Raw genomic sequence first — 14,803 nt, 5'->3', positions numbered from 1 at the left:
GGGGGGATCTCGCGTTTGATAATGGATTCCATAAACTAAATTTTAAAATATCGACGTCCTGGTCCCGGGTGGTAAACTTATTTGAACGAATGGGGGATTCCTGTATTGAACCCTTTTAACGATCATGCCAATTTATTGCCGCCCGCAAAAAACGATTTGAATCAATACAAGACGATAATGTAAGTGACAAGCGGAAGATGTTGACAGTTACCCCGGGGAAAATACCCTCCCCCGGAAATGTGGAGATGGAGTGGTGTCCAAATCTTTTAGAAATTTAGTCCGAGATCTTAGCAGTCAGTTAATCAAAGTATACAATCTTTTAAAATCAAGTAAGAGGTTCTTTATCCGAATTGAGGTAAACTGTTAGTCCAAAACCGGGAGATGACTTGAAAACTATTGCAAGAAACAAAGCAAACATTCATTGGTTGAAAATGACAAAAATTGTCAAAAGAGAAGTGTCCAATTGTGACGGGTATATACCACGGGGACCAAAACCGCAGTAACCAAACTGTGAGGGCACAAATAAAAGGGGCCCAAAAATACGTTTAGAGGAACCATTCAACCGATCGTTCTGTACATATCCCAAAGTGACAATCAGGAAAAAAACAGAAAACCCGACTAAGCATACCATTAAGTAGTTAATAAACTAAAACCACAAATTACACGGGCCTGCGATTTAGACGAATATTTAACCATTTTCAGCTTTGTTGCGATTTAAAAAAGGGGGAGTTATGATATAAAGTTTTATATTTGGCAAGTAGTATTGGGGGGCCCGCCCGTGCTTTTTATTGAGTTGGACAGTGACAAAAGACAGATTACGACTCTATAGTGTCAGCTTTGAAAAATGTTATGGCTCATGCAAAAAAGCGAAAATTTTCCGTTCTCGGCTAAAAAGAATCATTAGGTCGTAATGAAACAAAACCTGAACTTGCCTGTCTGTGAAAAAATTAACGCAAAAGGGCGTTTCCTAGTGTTTCGTAAAGTCGTTGATTTATGGCTTTAGTTTATTTCATAGATGCTTCCCGGGGCAGACAAAAGTTTAAAAGGCTTGGGAAGTGGGCCCAAAAATTAAGTGAGGCTGAAAGAATAGCAGTAAGGTTAGACGCCCTAAAGAAGAGACAAAGTAGGGTGGTAGAAGCCACTTTGGCATGAAAAACCCGAAAAAAAGTGAAACAGATAAGAAAATGATGAGTTTTTCTAATAAAAAAAAAACCCACTGATGGATCAGGTCCAGAGTACCAAAAAGAATACGGGTCAGTTTCCCCGATCTAATAATGGGGTTTGAATAGGGGTGGGACCAGTTGGGGAGGTGGTTAAAAATAGTTACCAGAGAGCAAATGGGTTGGTCAAACGGAGGGGAAAATATAAATCTTCAATAAAAATGTCCCCGGGGAAAAACGAAAATCGAATTTGAGGCCCGAAATTCGATCTCAGATGAAAGGCCAACTCGTAACCATTAACAGAAAAGATAAGTCGACGAAAGTGGGGTTTTTTTCATGCACAAAAATCAAAATCCCAATGTATCGATGTTAGCAGATACGGTTCAAATGAAAACCATCCTTCGCAGAATTGTATAAAAATTGGCACCTTTAGCAAAACCAAATTTAAAATCCCGTTTAAATATGTCCTTGACAACTGCCACTGGGGTAGGGCACCCTTTCAGGGAAAGATCGGGTAAAATTTTCATGGTTCTCGATTTTTGACCTAGGGTTATTTTTGGCGATTTTAAAGATGACGGTAACTAGGTAGGGATTTTTTAAAATCCCATAAATGTCAAATTGGTTAGCAAAATTTTAAAACCAAAATGAAGAAAAAAATCCTGTTACATGTGAGGTACAAAAGTTTTACTATTGTCGGATCAAATAAAAAAAAAACCCGTCATACCCCTGAAACTGGGGTTATTTTTCTTGGAAAGCCTACTGGTGTAGTACCTGAAATTTGGGCTTTGTCAAAACCTAATTAACTTTTAGAGAAAACGGGCTTAGGTTCAAAGGCTTTGGTTGATATTCGTAAGGGAGAGTTCCAACCCGAGTGGCAAACTTAAGAAAGAAACCTTATACAGTGTACAAAAACATAATGCAGCTTTTTTGAAGCGTAAGCCCCCCTGAAGTTTTAAGGGATCCTTTGATCTATCATCGCCCAAAGAAAAAAAAGATTTCCAACCCATTTTATGAAGTATATGATAAGTGTAAAACAACTCTCCAGGAAAAAGGGAAAAAGAGTAAAGAATCTTTTTCATTAAACCCAAAATGTGTTTTAAAAAAGCTTGATAAAATTTAGGAAGAAACATTTTGTTGAACATCAATAAAAACGGGTTTTCGGCAAGACCTTTAAAAAGCCCATACCGGTACCTCTTGCAAAACTCTGCAGCCAGAAAAAAAATTAAAAAAAGGGCTGAAAAGGGATAATCAACCATCGATTGCCCCTGGAGTACCCGGGGTAAGGGTAACCAAACCAAACGGTTCTATTCGTTTTTGCTGTGTTTTTCCGTAGGGTCAAATTGTACTTAAAAGATAGTCAACCATTACCAAAATTTGACGATCTCTGAGCTTTATCAGGTTCAGCTTGGTTTAGTACCCTTATGAAAATCAGGATTTTGGCAAGTTGGTAGGGCCCGAAAAAAGATAAACATAAGACGCGTTGCAGCCCAAAGGATGTGGTTGTGGCAATTCACCTTTATCCCTTTTTGGACTTTGTAATCCCTCGCCCTTTGAAGATTGATGGAGCGCTTTTTGGGTAGGTCTTACGGGGAAAAAATTTTTGGTTATCCCTTTGGACTTTTAAAATTGTTATTCAAAAACGTTTGATGAACATATAGAAGTCTTATACCATATTTTCAAAAATAAGGGGAAACTAACTTAAAACTCAGTCCTGAAAAAGTGTTCTTTTTCAACTCAAGTGTCTTTTTTTGGGCATTTGGGGAGTGAAAAGGGGATTACCATGATCCCCCAAAGTAAGGGTGTGAAAAATTTGGGGAACGCCCGTAACGTCCTGAAAAATGAGGACTTCTTGGGGCTTTTTTCATCTACAGAAAATTTGTCAAGATTTTTCTACAATTGCAAAACCGTTGCACAAACTTTGAAAAGGGCAAAATTACTTTTGGACAGTATTGTGAAAAAGCATTTTAAGTTTTAAAATGGGCCTTACAGGGCACCAATTGGCCCATCCAGGTCGGAAGGGCTTTATTTTTGAAACCCCCTGCTAGTGCAGTAGGAAAAGGGTGTGCTGTCCCCAAAAAGCCGGAGATACAGAAAAAGGGAAAAACCCCATTACAGTGTGTTTCCCCCTCAAAAACCCGAAAGACATACTGCGTGACCGGCGAGAGTACTTGTGTGATTTGTGCTGTTAAGCATTTCACCCTTATTTATTTGGCCCTCATTTCCTCTTAGAAGTGATCTGGGGCTTTGGTGGCTCCCCAATTTCAAAAATCGGGAAAGGCCAAAAACCCAAAGGGTAGAAGTATTATCGACGTATAATTTTGAAATTAACACAGAGCGGTAGAGTTTTTCAAAGCCGATGCTTTGTTGGCGACCCCGTATTCTAGAAGGTTGCGCTCTGCGTAGGGCTGAATTTGGTTTCCATAAAAGCAGAAGACACTTTGTGTCGCCCCTAAAAGTGAAATAGTGAAAGAAAAGAAAGTTCACGAAGACAAACTAAATTAATCTGAGTTAAAGTTTTTGAAACTTATGTAAGAGTGATAAAGCGGCTTAGTCACGGAAAAATTGTGGAACCCAGATCTGGTAGATGCTTGTCAGGGCCCGATAAACGTTTATCAAGTTTCACAAAGATACAATGTTTTAAAAACGTTGATAGTTCGGGGAAAGCCCTAGTGGGGCTGAGATGGCCCGGGCATGTACCCCATATGAGGATAACGGGGCAATAGTTGAAAAGAAAAACGTTTGGACAAAAGCGAGTAAGGGAAAAGAGGTAACGTTTTAGGACGGCATGTGATAATGGTGTATGAAAACCCACATGCAGAACACAGATAGGGAAAATGATGGAAATTTAGTCAAGAATCAATTTCCCCAAAAGGATAGGACACCCTAATAAAAACAGTAAAAACGGTAAATGAAAACTTAAGACCAACTGGTCTGAAGTTCACCCATTTGTTGAAAATCAAGTATTTCTGGACAGGTAGATCACTGAAAATAATCAGTCACATTTTGTCCCTCGGGGTTTGGAGTTATGGTAAATATTTCAATACGTGAAAAATTTCCTGAATTTGATTCCCCAGGTTTAAAGGAATTACACGACAGTCCACTGGTGGACATCTAGGAATACGTAAACCCTAGCAAAAAATAAGCAAGGTTCTTTTTTGGGTTTTAAAAAAAACATAATTTAAATAACGGGTCAAATCGTGTGATGTTTGTGCTTCCAGGAAAGGTCCTGTCAGAAAACCAAATCTGCTTTAAGAAATATAATGTCGGAGCTCCTTTTGAAAAAGTTGGGATCGTTAATGGGGGCCCTTTTCCCAGAAGCAACCATGGAACAAGTATGTATACAATAAAAGACTATTTTCTAAATGGCTGGTGGCTGTTCCCCCAAAAAAACCAGAAGTACAAACCCTAGCAAACAAAATAGTTGAGAAGTTTTTATCAGTGTTGGTGGCCCAAAAAAAATCATTCTGACCAGGACAAACTTTGGTCTCAGACTTTTAGGAAAAGTGTAAAATTTTGGGGTCAAAAAGACAAAAAAAAGCCTTTAGACCACAATCAAACGGATTGCCGAATCCGCAAAAAAAAGTATAGCCAAAAGTTTTCGAAATTTGGGGTCTGCAAACCATAAAGGGCTGGGGTCCTACTTGTCATTCTTACAATGGGAAAATTTTCCCGTACAAGAAAACCAAAAGGGTTTTTCCCCAAGTATGTTGATGTTTTGGGGGCGAAAATGGGTTTTCCGTTGATTTTCAAAGGGGTCCTGAAAAATTAGCAAATTATGAAAACCCATTTCGCGATTAATCTCTCAGAGATAAATTTAAAGGTACACAACGTAGACGAAGAATCTTGCGTCGCGAGGAGTCCAAAACGCAGTATACCATAGATTAAGTGAGAATTCAATGCGGTTTGGGACATGGAGGGATATACCCAAGATTAAGCGGGTTTAAGTGCAAAGCAAAACCGACATGGACTGGGGCCCTTTTAGGTTTTAAAGAAACTAAAAGAATAGTAATCAAATACAGCAGGAGACTGCTAAAACCCAAAGGGGTACATCATGACCCACTTAAACGATACGAAGGGCATCAGGGTCCAATATTTAGACCACAAGAAAAGGGGCTAAAGGTCCCCCTTCTATGAAAAATTAAAACATTAAAAAAAAAAATATATTATATACTTTTTTTTTGCATATGTTTTTCCCATGTTCTAAAAGGATTTCCTTTTTTTTCAGTGGTTGTGCGTGATATTCAAAAAGTAACTTTGAAAAAACACCCTATTGCGGTCGTCATGCCCAGAAAAACACAGCCACTTTTTGTTTCAGGCAGGAGTGTAACGACTATTCACCCGAGACATATAAGCCCCAAAAAATGTTTTTAAAAATTAGAACAGAAGATTTGAATTAAAGGACCCCGTGGTGGAAAAAAGGGGGAGTAATAAATTAATTAAATGGAAAGAGATGCCCCGCCCAAGATAATTTAAAAATGTAGAACCAAATATCTTAGAAATATTTGTTTTTACAAAAGAATGGCCAAAATGGTTGGGAAAAAGAGGAAAGTGAAGATCGGAAAAAGATGATGAAAATACAAGATGTTGAAGACTCCCAAATTAACCCAAAAGTAACCCCCGACAGGAAAGTAGTAAACAAAAGTTTTAAAAAGGAATTAGAAGTGTAAGGAGGAGGAGTTTGATTTTTCCGAAGGGACCCCTGTCAAAATGAGTAGATCCCGGTTAAAAAGAAGTAAAACTGATAAAAAGAAAAGAAACTGAAGGAAACATTCTCGGTATTCAGAGTCTAATGTAGTACATCAAATGAAAGTAGCATACGATACGTCAGAAACGTCAGAAAGTCAAAACGGGGTAAGTGACAGTGGAATTTTAAAGGGTTAAGAAGAAGAAAAGACATGGTCAAAATTCAAACTTATGATCATCCAATGGGGAAATGAAAGTGAAGGGGGGTATCCCAGTAATATTAAGAGAAGAAACAAAATGTAAAGAAAGTGTGATAGGAGGGTAGGCAGAAAAGGGACTGAAAAAGGAGCAAAAAGAAGCATGAAATTTAGGTAACGGCAGAAGGAAAAAACATAAAGAGGAAGAAAGAGAATGTTTAAAGACAAAACGACAGAGAAATACAAAATGCAAAAATGAAGAACGTGTTATTAAAACAAACAAAAGTGGCAGCAAAGGAAAGTTAAATATGGAAACCCAAAGAGTGTCCCCAGTAATAGAATTCTAAAAAAAGAAAAAAGTGAAAGGTGTGAAAAGAGGAAAAAGATAAAAGGACATGGAAATGACAAGTCCAAAAGTGGAGGGAAAAAGTTCCCAATAGTGCAAAAGTTAGTAAAGGCAAAAGGTTGAATAAAGGGCAGGGGCTTAGAAAAAGCAGAAAAAGTGAACCAAAAAGTTAAATAGGGCAAAGATAGATAAGGGGGAAAAAAAAGATAGAGATAACAAAATCGAAAATTTAAAAAAGCATGGGGAAATTTAAAATTTATCAAAGCGACATCAGAAAAAGAAAACTGGGGAAACATGGAAAGTGAAGTCCAAAAAAAGCAAGCAAAGGGTTTAAGAGAATGTAAGGGGAAAAGATGATAAAAATCTGAAAAAAAAACTACCTAATGGAATAAGAAAAGGCGGAGGATCAAAAGAATAGGGGAAGGGAAAATTCACGAGGAAAGTTTAAAAATAATAAATGTAATTTCCTAAAAAATACGAAAGTGCTGCCAGACAAACAAAAGGAAAAAAAAATACCGAGATAAAAAGGAAGTGAAACGACAGCAAAAGATTCGAAGGAAGAAAAGAAAAAACAAAAAGTGTGAGTATTAATACGTAAGGCAACTCAGGTTAAAAAAAAAGAGAACAAAAGAGAGAAGTAAAAGTAATTAAAAAGGAAAAAAAATTACAGTAAAACTTGTGAGTAAAGTCCCCGCAAGTGAAGTGATAGTAGTGAAATTGGACAAAATGCAAAAACAATGAAGGGGTAAGTGATCAGGGTTTTGGGAAAAAGACACAAGAGAAAACACAAATGATAGTGAAAGGCCAGAATGATAAAGGAAAAGTGAGAAAGAAAAGTCGAGTCAAATATAACTAAAGAGTTAGTGGCGCATTTAAAAGAAAAGCTCAATGCATCAGTTTTAACAAAGAGAAGTTGTTTGAGAAAGAAGTAAGTGACCAGAAGATAATCCCAAGAGCCAAATTTAGTGAAAGTTGTAAATGAAAAAGGGGACGCTTTAGAAAAAAAAGGAAATAGCGAGTGAACTAAAGGGGTCCAGAAAATGCATTGATAATCAAAAAGAAGTGGAGTTTTAATGATACAGACCAGACCGATGAGTGCCCCAGCACTGGCTCTATCCCCGGGCATAAACAAATAATTCCGAAAAGCAAAGACCCCGAAAAAAGGATATCCTTAATATCGGAGGGCAAAGGGTTTTAGCCTTCGTTACTTACAACCAAACCCCAAAATCCTTGTGGCCAAAATTGTTGGGCAGGGTGGGGAAAGACGCCAAAATATGGCAAAATACTTTATTGACAGGGACCCCGCTCATTTTTCCATCTATTAAATTTCCCTGGGCCTGTGACCTTTGAAAATTTTCCAATGTGTTCGTTATCTTACGAAAAAGTTTATGAGGCATGTTATTTTCGCCCCCCAGGGCTAGTGAACGCAACAAAACGCGAAGATAGAGGAGTGTAGTGTGGTTTGGGGCAAACTTTGCCAATGAAGGCTTATAAAATTGGGACGCTAGGAATTTCCCATTTTGGGGGGTTTAAAAAAAATGTTGGGTGGATTGAAACTTTTGGTAAAACTGATGAAATGTTAGGATTTAATTCATAATAGAGAGACTTGTGTGTTAAAATATGAGCATAATTAAAAAAAGATTATAAACATTGTATTGGGATTGTTGGCGTATCTGTTGTTGAATTGTTTTTGATTTCCCGAATAGTTAAGTTAAAGTTGACAGTTTTCCTTTTTAAAAGCATTTAATTAAAGCTGAACTGAACTTGTTCAATTTTGAATCTTACAAAGTTTAAGTAAAGGGTCATTTATTTATTATCAACATTAAGGTATATGTTTTGTCCGTTTAGGTATAATGGAGATACTGATTTTGTATGAAAAAAAGTTCTTCTTATAGTTATACTTTCAAGTTTATTATCACTTTATAATATCCTGTCGTTACTATATATTGCAAATTAACATTAGTTGAGTTGCTGGTGTCTTTGTCATTCGACAGTAATATTAGTTAAAAATATATTATGTTCATTGGGGGTTGTTCTTAGTATATAATTTTTTGCAACAAAACCTTTATCTGATATTTTTGGAGACCAAAATTTTATGGGGGGGGGCAAGTAACGGCCCGTGTCTTGATTGTCTCCCCATTTATTTTATTCATGAAATTTGAAGCCCTATTTTAATTTACAATTATAGTTAAAAATAGTAAGATTAGTTTTTTCATTGTTTTGATTTACAGAATCGGGTCTCATTTATATCGTAAGGAATTTTTATTTTTTCTTATCTGTGGGAGATGTTAATCTTACCCCCCCCCTGGTTTTCCATGTTTTTAAATGTTCATTCTGATGTTATTACGAAAAGTAAAGTTATTCATTTTAAAATCGTGTGTTTTGAGACATTTGAACTGTTTTTTCATTTTACAAATTTTTTTGTACGTGCACCTGTTTTTGGCTCGTATATTTGAAATTGTTTTCGCTTGAATCGCCCAAAAACTGTTCTGAGTACGATGTGTAGTTCTTTTAAAAGTTATAAAATGCCCAAATCTTTGAAAAAATAATTTGTTCTACTTTAAAACTTATCAAAGTTTCATATGACATCGTGTTGTGTGTTTTTTCGTGAAAAGAAATGTGAAATTTTTTCCATTACTACTGTGTTTTGTCCCCAGTTTGTTTTAAAAAAATCGTGGCGCGTGCGAGATTACGAATCTCACTATAAAAGGTAAAAAGGCGCGAATTCAATGGGTGTATTTTAAAAAACCCAGGCTGGCGGTCCGCTCACCAACTGGTATAAATACCCAAAACAAGTAGTCTAACCCTCGTTTTACCCTATATACCAAACCCTGTCACAAAGAGGTAGAGTTTACGTTATTGGTATTAAACAATAAACGACTAAAGGGTGTAATGTTATAAAATTTTTAAAAGTTCTTATAGGAAACTCCATCCCAGTGTTTATCCGTGTATGTGTTTTGGATCTTTTTTTAGTCTACAAGTGCCTAAAAATTATTATACCAACCCAAAAAGTGCCAAAGTGTGGTAAATCCATTTGTTTAGTGTTAAACCCAATTTTTTACGAGAATTTAAACAGATAAGATGTTGCCCTCCAATTATCCAAATTTCCAATAAGCATACCAATTTTTACCACTATACCAATTATCAAAAAAAATGGGGAATAGTTTGCTAACCAAAAGCCGGTACCTTTTTAAAAATTAGCATTTACCCGTTAAATCTGGTGTCGTCGTAATTTTTTGTGTTAATTTTACAATGTGCGACTGTATTTCCGGAGTTTTATCTAAAATAATTCGGGCACTATCGTTTCTGAATGATTGTGAACCTAATTTTAAGTGGTGTAAAGGTTTCCCAAAGTGATTGTTCAATGGGGTCCTTTCAAAATTTTTATGAATATAAAATTTGGGAAAAGTGGAAAATTTCCTCTGTGTTTAAGTAGTTTAAACAAATGAAAGAGGTGAGTGATTTTTAAACCAAAAGGCACGAAAAAATATTGTGAACTGATATATAAATATTAATTAACATTTATTACTAAAGTCATTTATGAATTAAGATGATATTGCATGTCTGTTATTTATAATATTTGCACTGTTACAGGTTTTTAAAAGTTCTGCTTTAAATTAATATCACCCCCCGTTATATCTTATAAAGTTTAAATGAATTATCCCTAATCTTGTTTGCCCCCAGCCCGGGCCCCGGCGAACTGTGTACACCTCTTTTAGAGCCACTCGTAACCCCTCGACTAGGGGTTTGCCATTACATATATAACACAACGTAACGTAACAAAAGTAACGTAAGTAACGCGACGCAAAACAAACAAAACAACTTACCATTTATTTGGCTTTATTAAACACATAAAAATAACTTATAGCCAAAATAAATTTTTTAAAATGCGGAAGTAGAACATGTGACCCTTTTTTGAGAAAGTCGTAAAATGAAATATGTAACCGAAAAAACCGGTATTAGATAATATTTATAGGGGAAAAAAAATATTGCAATAACAATAAGAATCATTCAAAGTAAAGCACAAGATATTAGACATTGTTTCGTTCCTTAGTGGGAAATACAGGTACTTAGATAAATTCATCAAGCCGAATCATGAGAAAGCCAACATAGTGGCTTTTCGACCCCTGGATCCAGACCCCCCGCGCATCCGTAAATCGGGGCGGATCCATGCTGTTCGCTTACGGTTTTTTCTAATTTCAAAAGGCTTTGAAAGGAACGCATTGACCTGACCAACTGCGCGGGTGCGCAGGCGGTTGGATCCCTGTGGTCGCAAAAAGCACTATGTTGGTTTCCTCATAGTGCGGGTCAAATTATTTAAATGTTAGAGGATTTGTTGAAGACTTTTAAGTTTTTAAACTTATGAAAAAGTTGGGTAGTGGGAAAATTGTTTTAAAAAATTTCCTACGTAAACTGTAATTTTTTGGGCAGATAACCAGAAAAAGAAATTCGTTATCTACTACATTTAAAGTTGCAATTAGGACACAGTGACACGTTCATACTCCCCGATTTTTTCTGTTAAATTTGAGGAGTAACCCAAGTTTTTCCCCTATACTAAAAATTTACACGATTAGGTGTCTTTAAATTTAAATGGTGTTTTTAAAGGCATACGTACCAATTTTGAATTTAAAATTTCGTACCACCTTGTTTTCATGGTTTCCCTAAACGTCATTAAATGTTCATAAAAATCCGGGAAACTGCGTTTTCTATCACGTTGACGTCATAATATCAATTTGAATTATCTGTTTTGGGGCCGTAATACGTTTACTCTTTGCCACGTAGACCAGCCTGCGCATCCGTGAAGTCTGGTCAGGATCCATGCTGTTCGGTAACGGTTTCTCTAATTGCAATAGGCTTTGAAAGCGAACAGCATGGATCCTGACCAACTGCGCGGATGCGCAGGCTGGTCTGGATCCATGCTGGTCGCAAACGCACTATGTTGGTTTCCTCATAGTGCGGCTCAAATTATTAAGTGTTAGAGGATTTGTTGAAGACTTTAATGTTTCAAACTTATGAACAGTTGGCTAGTGGGAAAATATGTTTTCAAAAATTTCCTACGTAAACTGTAATATTTTGGGCAGACTAACCAGAAATGAAATTCGTTATCTACTACATTCACGTTGCAATTAGGACACAGTGACACGTTCATATCTCCCCGATTTAAACTATGAGAAGATAACCTAAATATTTGCCGGTGTAATGAAGTATTTCGACCCCCATAGAATAACGACCCCCGGTCATTATTCTATAGAAAATGTGACTCTTTTCCTGTAAAATATTGACTCTCCTTATAAAAAACTGACTCCCTTTGAAAACTCTATAAAATAACGACCCCCCGGTCATTATCTATAGAAAAACTGACCCCTCCAAGTAAAATACTGACTCCCTAAAGATGACTCCCTTCGAATCTCATAGAATAACGACCCCGGTTATTATTCTATAGAAAAAGTGACTCCTTCCATGTAAAATACTCACTGCCGAAATTACTACATTCGAACTCTCATACAATATCGATTCCCGGACATTATTCTATTTTAAAAAATTTACTCTTTCCGTGTAAAACACCGGCTCCTAAAAAGACTTTCGACGATAATATCTATTAAAAAGTGATCCCCACCAAACCTAACGGAGAATTTTACTAGATCTACAACTCTAATACCCTCCATTGCCAATAGTTAACATTTTGATTGTACTACTACTACTACTGGTGCCGCTACTTCTATTGCTATTACTACATGTACTCCTTCTTCTTCTACTACTACTACTACTACTACTACTACTTTCTATTGTTGCCGCTACCGTACTTTACTGCCACTGCTAAGTATTGCAACTTCTATTAATACTAAGTTCTATGCTAGCAGTTTCTTGTGCAGTTTTCTTCTGAAGAATTACTTCATACCGAAGTTTGCAGAACGTATTATGAATTGTTATTTTCCTGAAAAATGTATACATCAAGATACAGCGTCTAGAAATAGAATCCCTATGCTCTGATTTCTGTGTCAAGTGGTGGTATCTGGGGCTAATGGTCAAACGGAAGGACGGACGGACGGACAAGGGCAAATCTATATGACCCCCTTCCCCGAGTGGGGGCAAAAAATGCAGCAATTAGGCCTTAAATACATGAGTTATCACTAAATTTGACCAAATGATCGGGGGTCGTTTTTTTATGGGAGTCAATATTCTTCGTGAGGTTTAGTTTACTTCACGTGGGGGAGTCATAGTACTATGATCTGGAGGTCATAATACTATGACCGGGGGTCACTTTTTCTATAGAATAATGACCGGGGGGTCATTACTCTATGGGGGTCGAAATACTTCATTACACCGGTACTAATATTTACACGATTAAGGTTTGTAAAGGCTATACGATACAAATCTGCTTGAATTATTAATATTTCAGTATTACCCTTGTTCATCATGATATAACTATTCTGTTTTTAACATTTTGAAAGTTGATCTGAATATTTTCTTGGTTAATCCATTAAGTATGTCATTCCGATTTCATTTAAAATGGATTTGATATGCCCAGTTTTTCTCCGCCATAAGAGTTATCATTATCAGCATCAGTTTTTAGTGTTCTATGCATGCGTTTCGGCAAGCAGTTATTATCTAGTGATATTAATTTTAAAAAATATTTTATTAAGATCAGTTTTCGCTGGATTCGCATTGGAAATCGCCCCGTTTTAGTCCATCTAGATTAGTTGATTTTTAAAGCACAAGATTTTTCGAAGGCACTTACAATGTATAATTTCTATATTTGTTCCTTCATTATAACCAAAAATTTCTGCATCATAGTTCAAAATAGATCCGACTATAGACTATCAAAAAGGGGCCTCCGTGGCCGAGTGCCGAGTGGTTAAGGTCTCGATGTGGGTTCGAGCCTCACTCGGGGTGTTGAGTTCTTCATGTGAAGAAGCCATCCATCTGGCCCGTGCTGAAATAATGCACGGAGGGGCACATGGGGTCTTCCTGCACCATCAAAGCTGGAATGTGGCCATATGACCTATAATTGTATCGGTGCGACGTTGAACCCAACAAAATAGATAAAGAAAGACTATCAAAAAGTTTACATTTATCAGTTATGGATAATTCTAACTGATTAAATAGTGAATGTTGGACATTGTAAGGAAGTGACGTATAATAAAGTGACGTATGATATAATGGAGAATAAGAAATATTTTTATTTCAAGATGAGGCCTTATGTGATTTTCTTTATGCTATTTGTTACTATTTTCATTGTCCGAAGGATAGGGCTAAACAGTGTTTTTAGACATATTCAAGGACTTTCAAAAAGATTGAGCATACTGGACTACTGATTACAATTAAACAGAACAGAGTTTCTATGTGATCGAATCTCTTGTAAAGAAAAATATAGGAAAATGAAGAATTAAGTTACTTCTTTAAGTTTAAATGCAAAATATAAATATTTAGAAAGATTGCTTAAGTCATTTGAATTTTCGCTGACATTAATGTTTCAAATTCTTTCATAGTCGGCCATCTACAGTAGTATGGGTCTTATGTCATAGCACTTTGGACAGATAAGCGTTTTCGAGGACATTCATTCATTGTACAGTTTTGGCATGTCCTTTCTTCCCGGGTTATTCCATGATGTCTGCCTGTCTCGATCACAAGGTTGTGAGAATAGAGTCTAAATATTCGAAATTGGTTTCATTTATGCAGTTCAGATATCGTTCTTGTGTGTATACTATATGAGGTTATTAATATTTGAATACCAATGTTATTTATACATGTCTAACAGTCTGGTATTGATAACACAGAAATAATTTTTGGTCTAACCCTATATTTGACATTCCTATTTTCATTTGATATCAATGTGACATGAAATGCCCAATTCTTTCCTCTATATGAATTATCATTATTAGCATAGTCCTAAAGAATATTATACATTTTTAGTAGGCTATTTCCATCAAGATTAATGTTGCCTGCAATTAAACGAGTTGAGAGAGATTGTTGAAGTGCATATTCTTTGAATCATTAGCCGACATAGACTGGTTCAACATTTTTTAAACCGGATGTGGTCCGTTCGTTTCTACTGCATGGCGGTAACTTTTGTGAAACGCCATAATTTTATAATAGATTATGATTTACTTTTACTGGTGCACATTAAAATTATTTTACGACTTGAATGGTATACTTTATTGCCATGTGAAAACCAACACAGTGCATTTGCGACCAGCATGGATCCAGACCAGACTGCGCATCCGCGCAGCCTGGTCAGGATCCATGCTGTTCGCTTTCAAAGCCTATTGTAATTAGAGAAACCGTTAGCGGATGCGCAGACTGGTCTGGATCCATGCTGGTCCCAAATGCACTACGTTGCTTTTTTCATGGCGCGGCTCAAATGATGGTATTTTATCTCAATCAGGGTAAAACGTCGTATCCCACAATATGAGCTC

This window comes from Mercenaria mercenaria, chromosome 13 (genome assembly GCF_021730395.1).
Source record: "Mercenaria mercenaria strain notata chromosome 13, MADL_Memer_1, whole genome shotgun sequence".
NCBI lineage: Eukaryota > Metazoa > Mollusca > Bivalvia > Venerida > Veneridae > Mercenaria > Mercenaria mercenaria.
Note: the sequence above shows the minus strand (reverse complement) of the source record.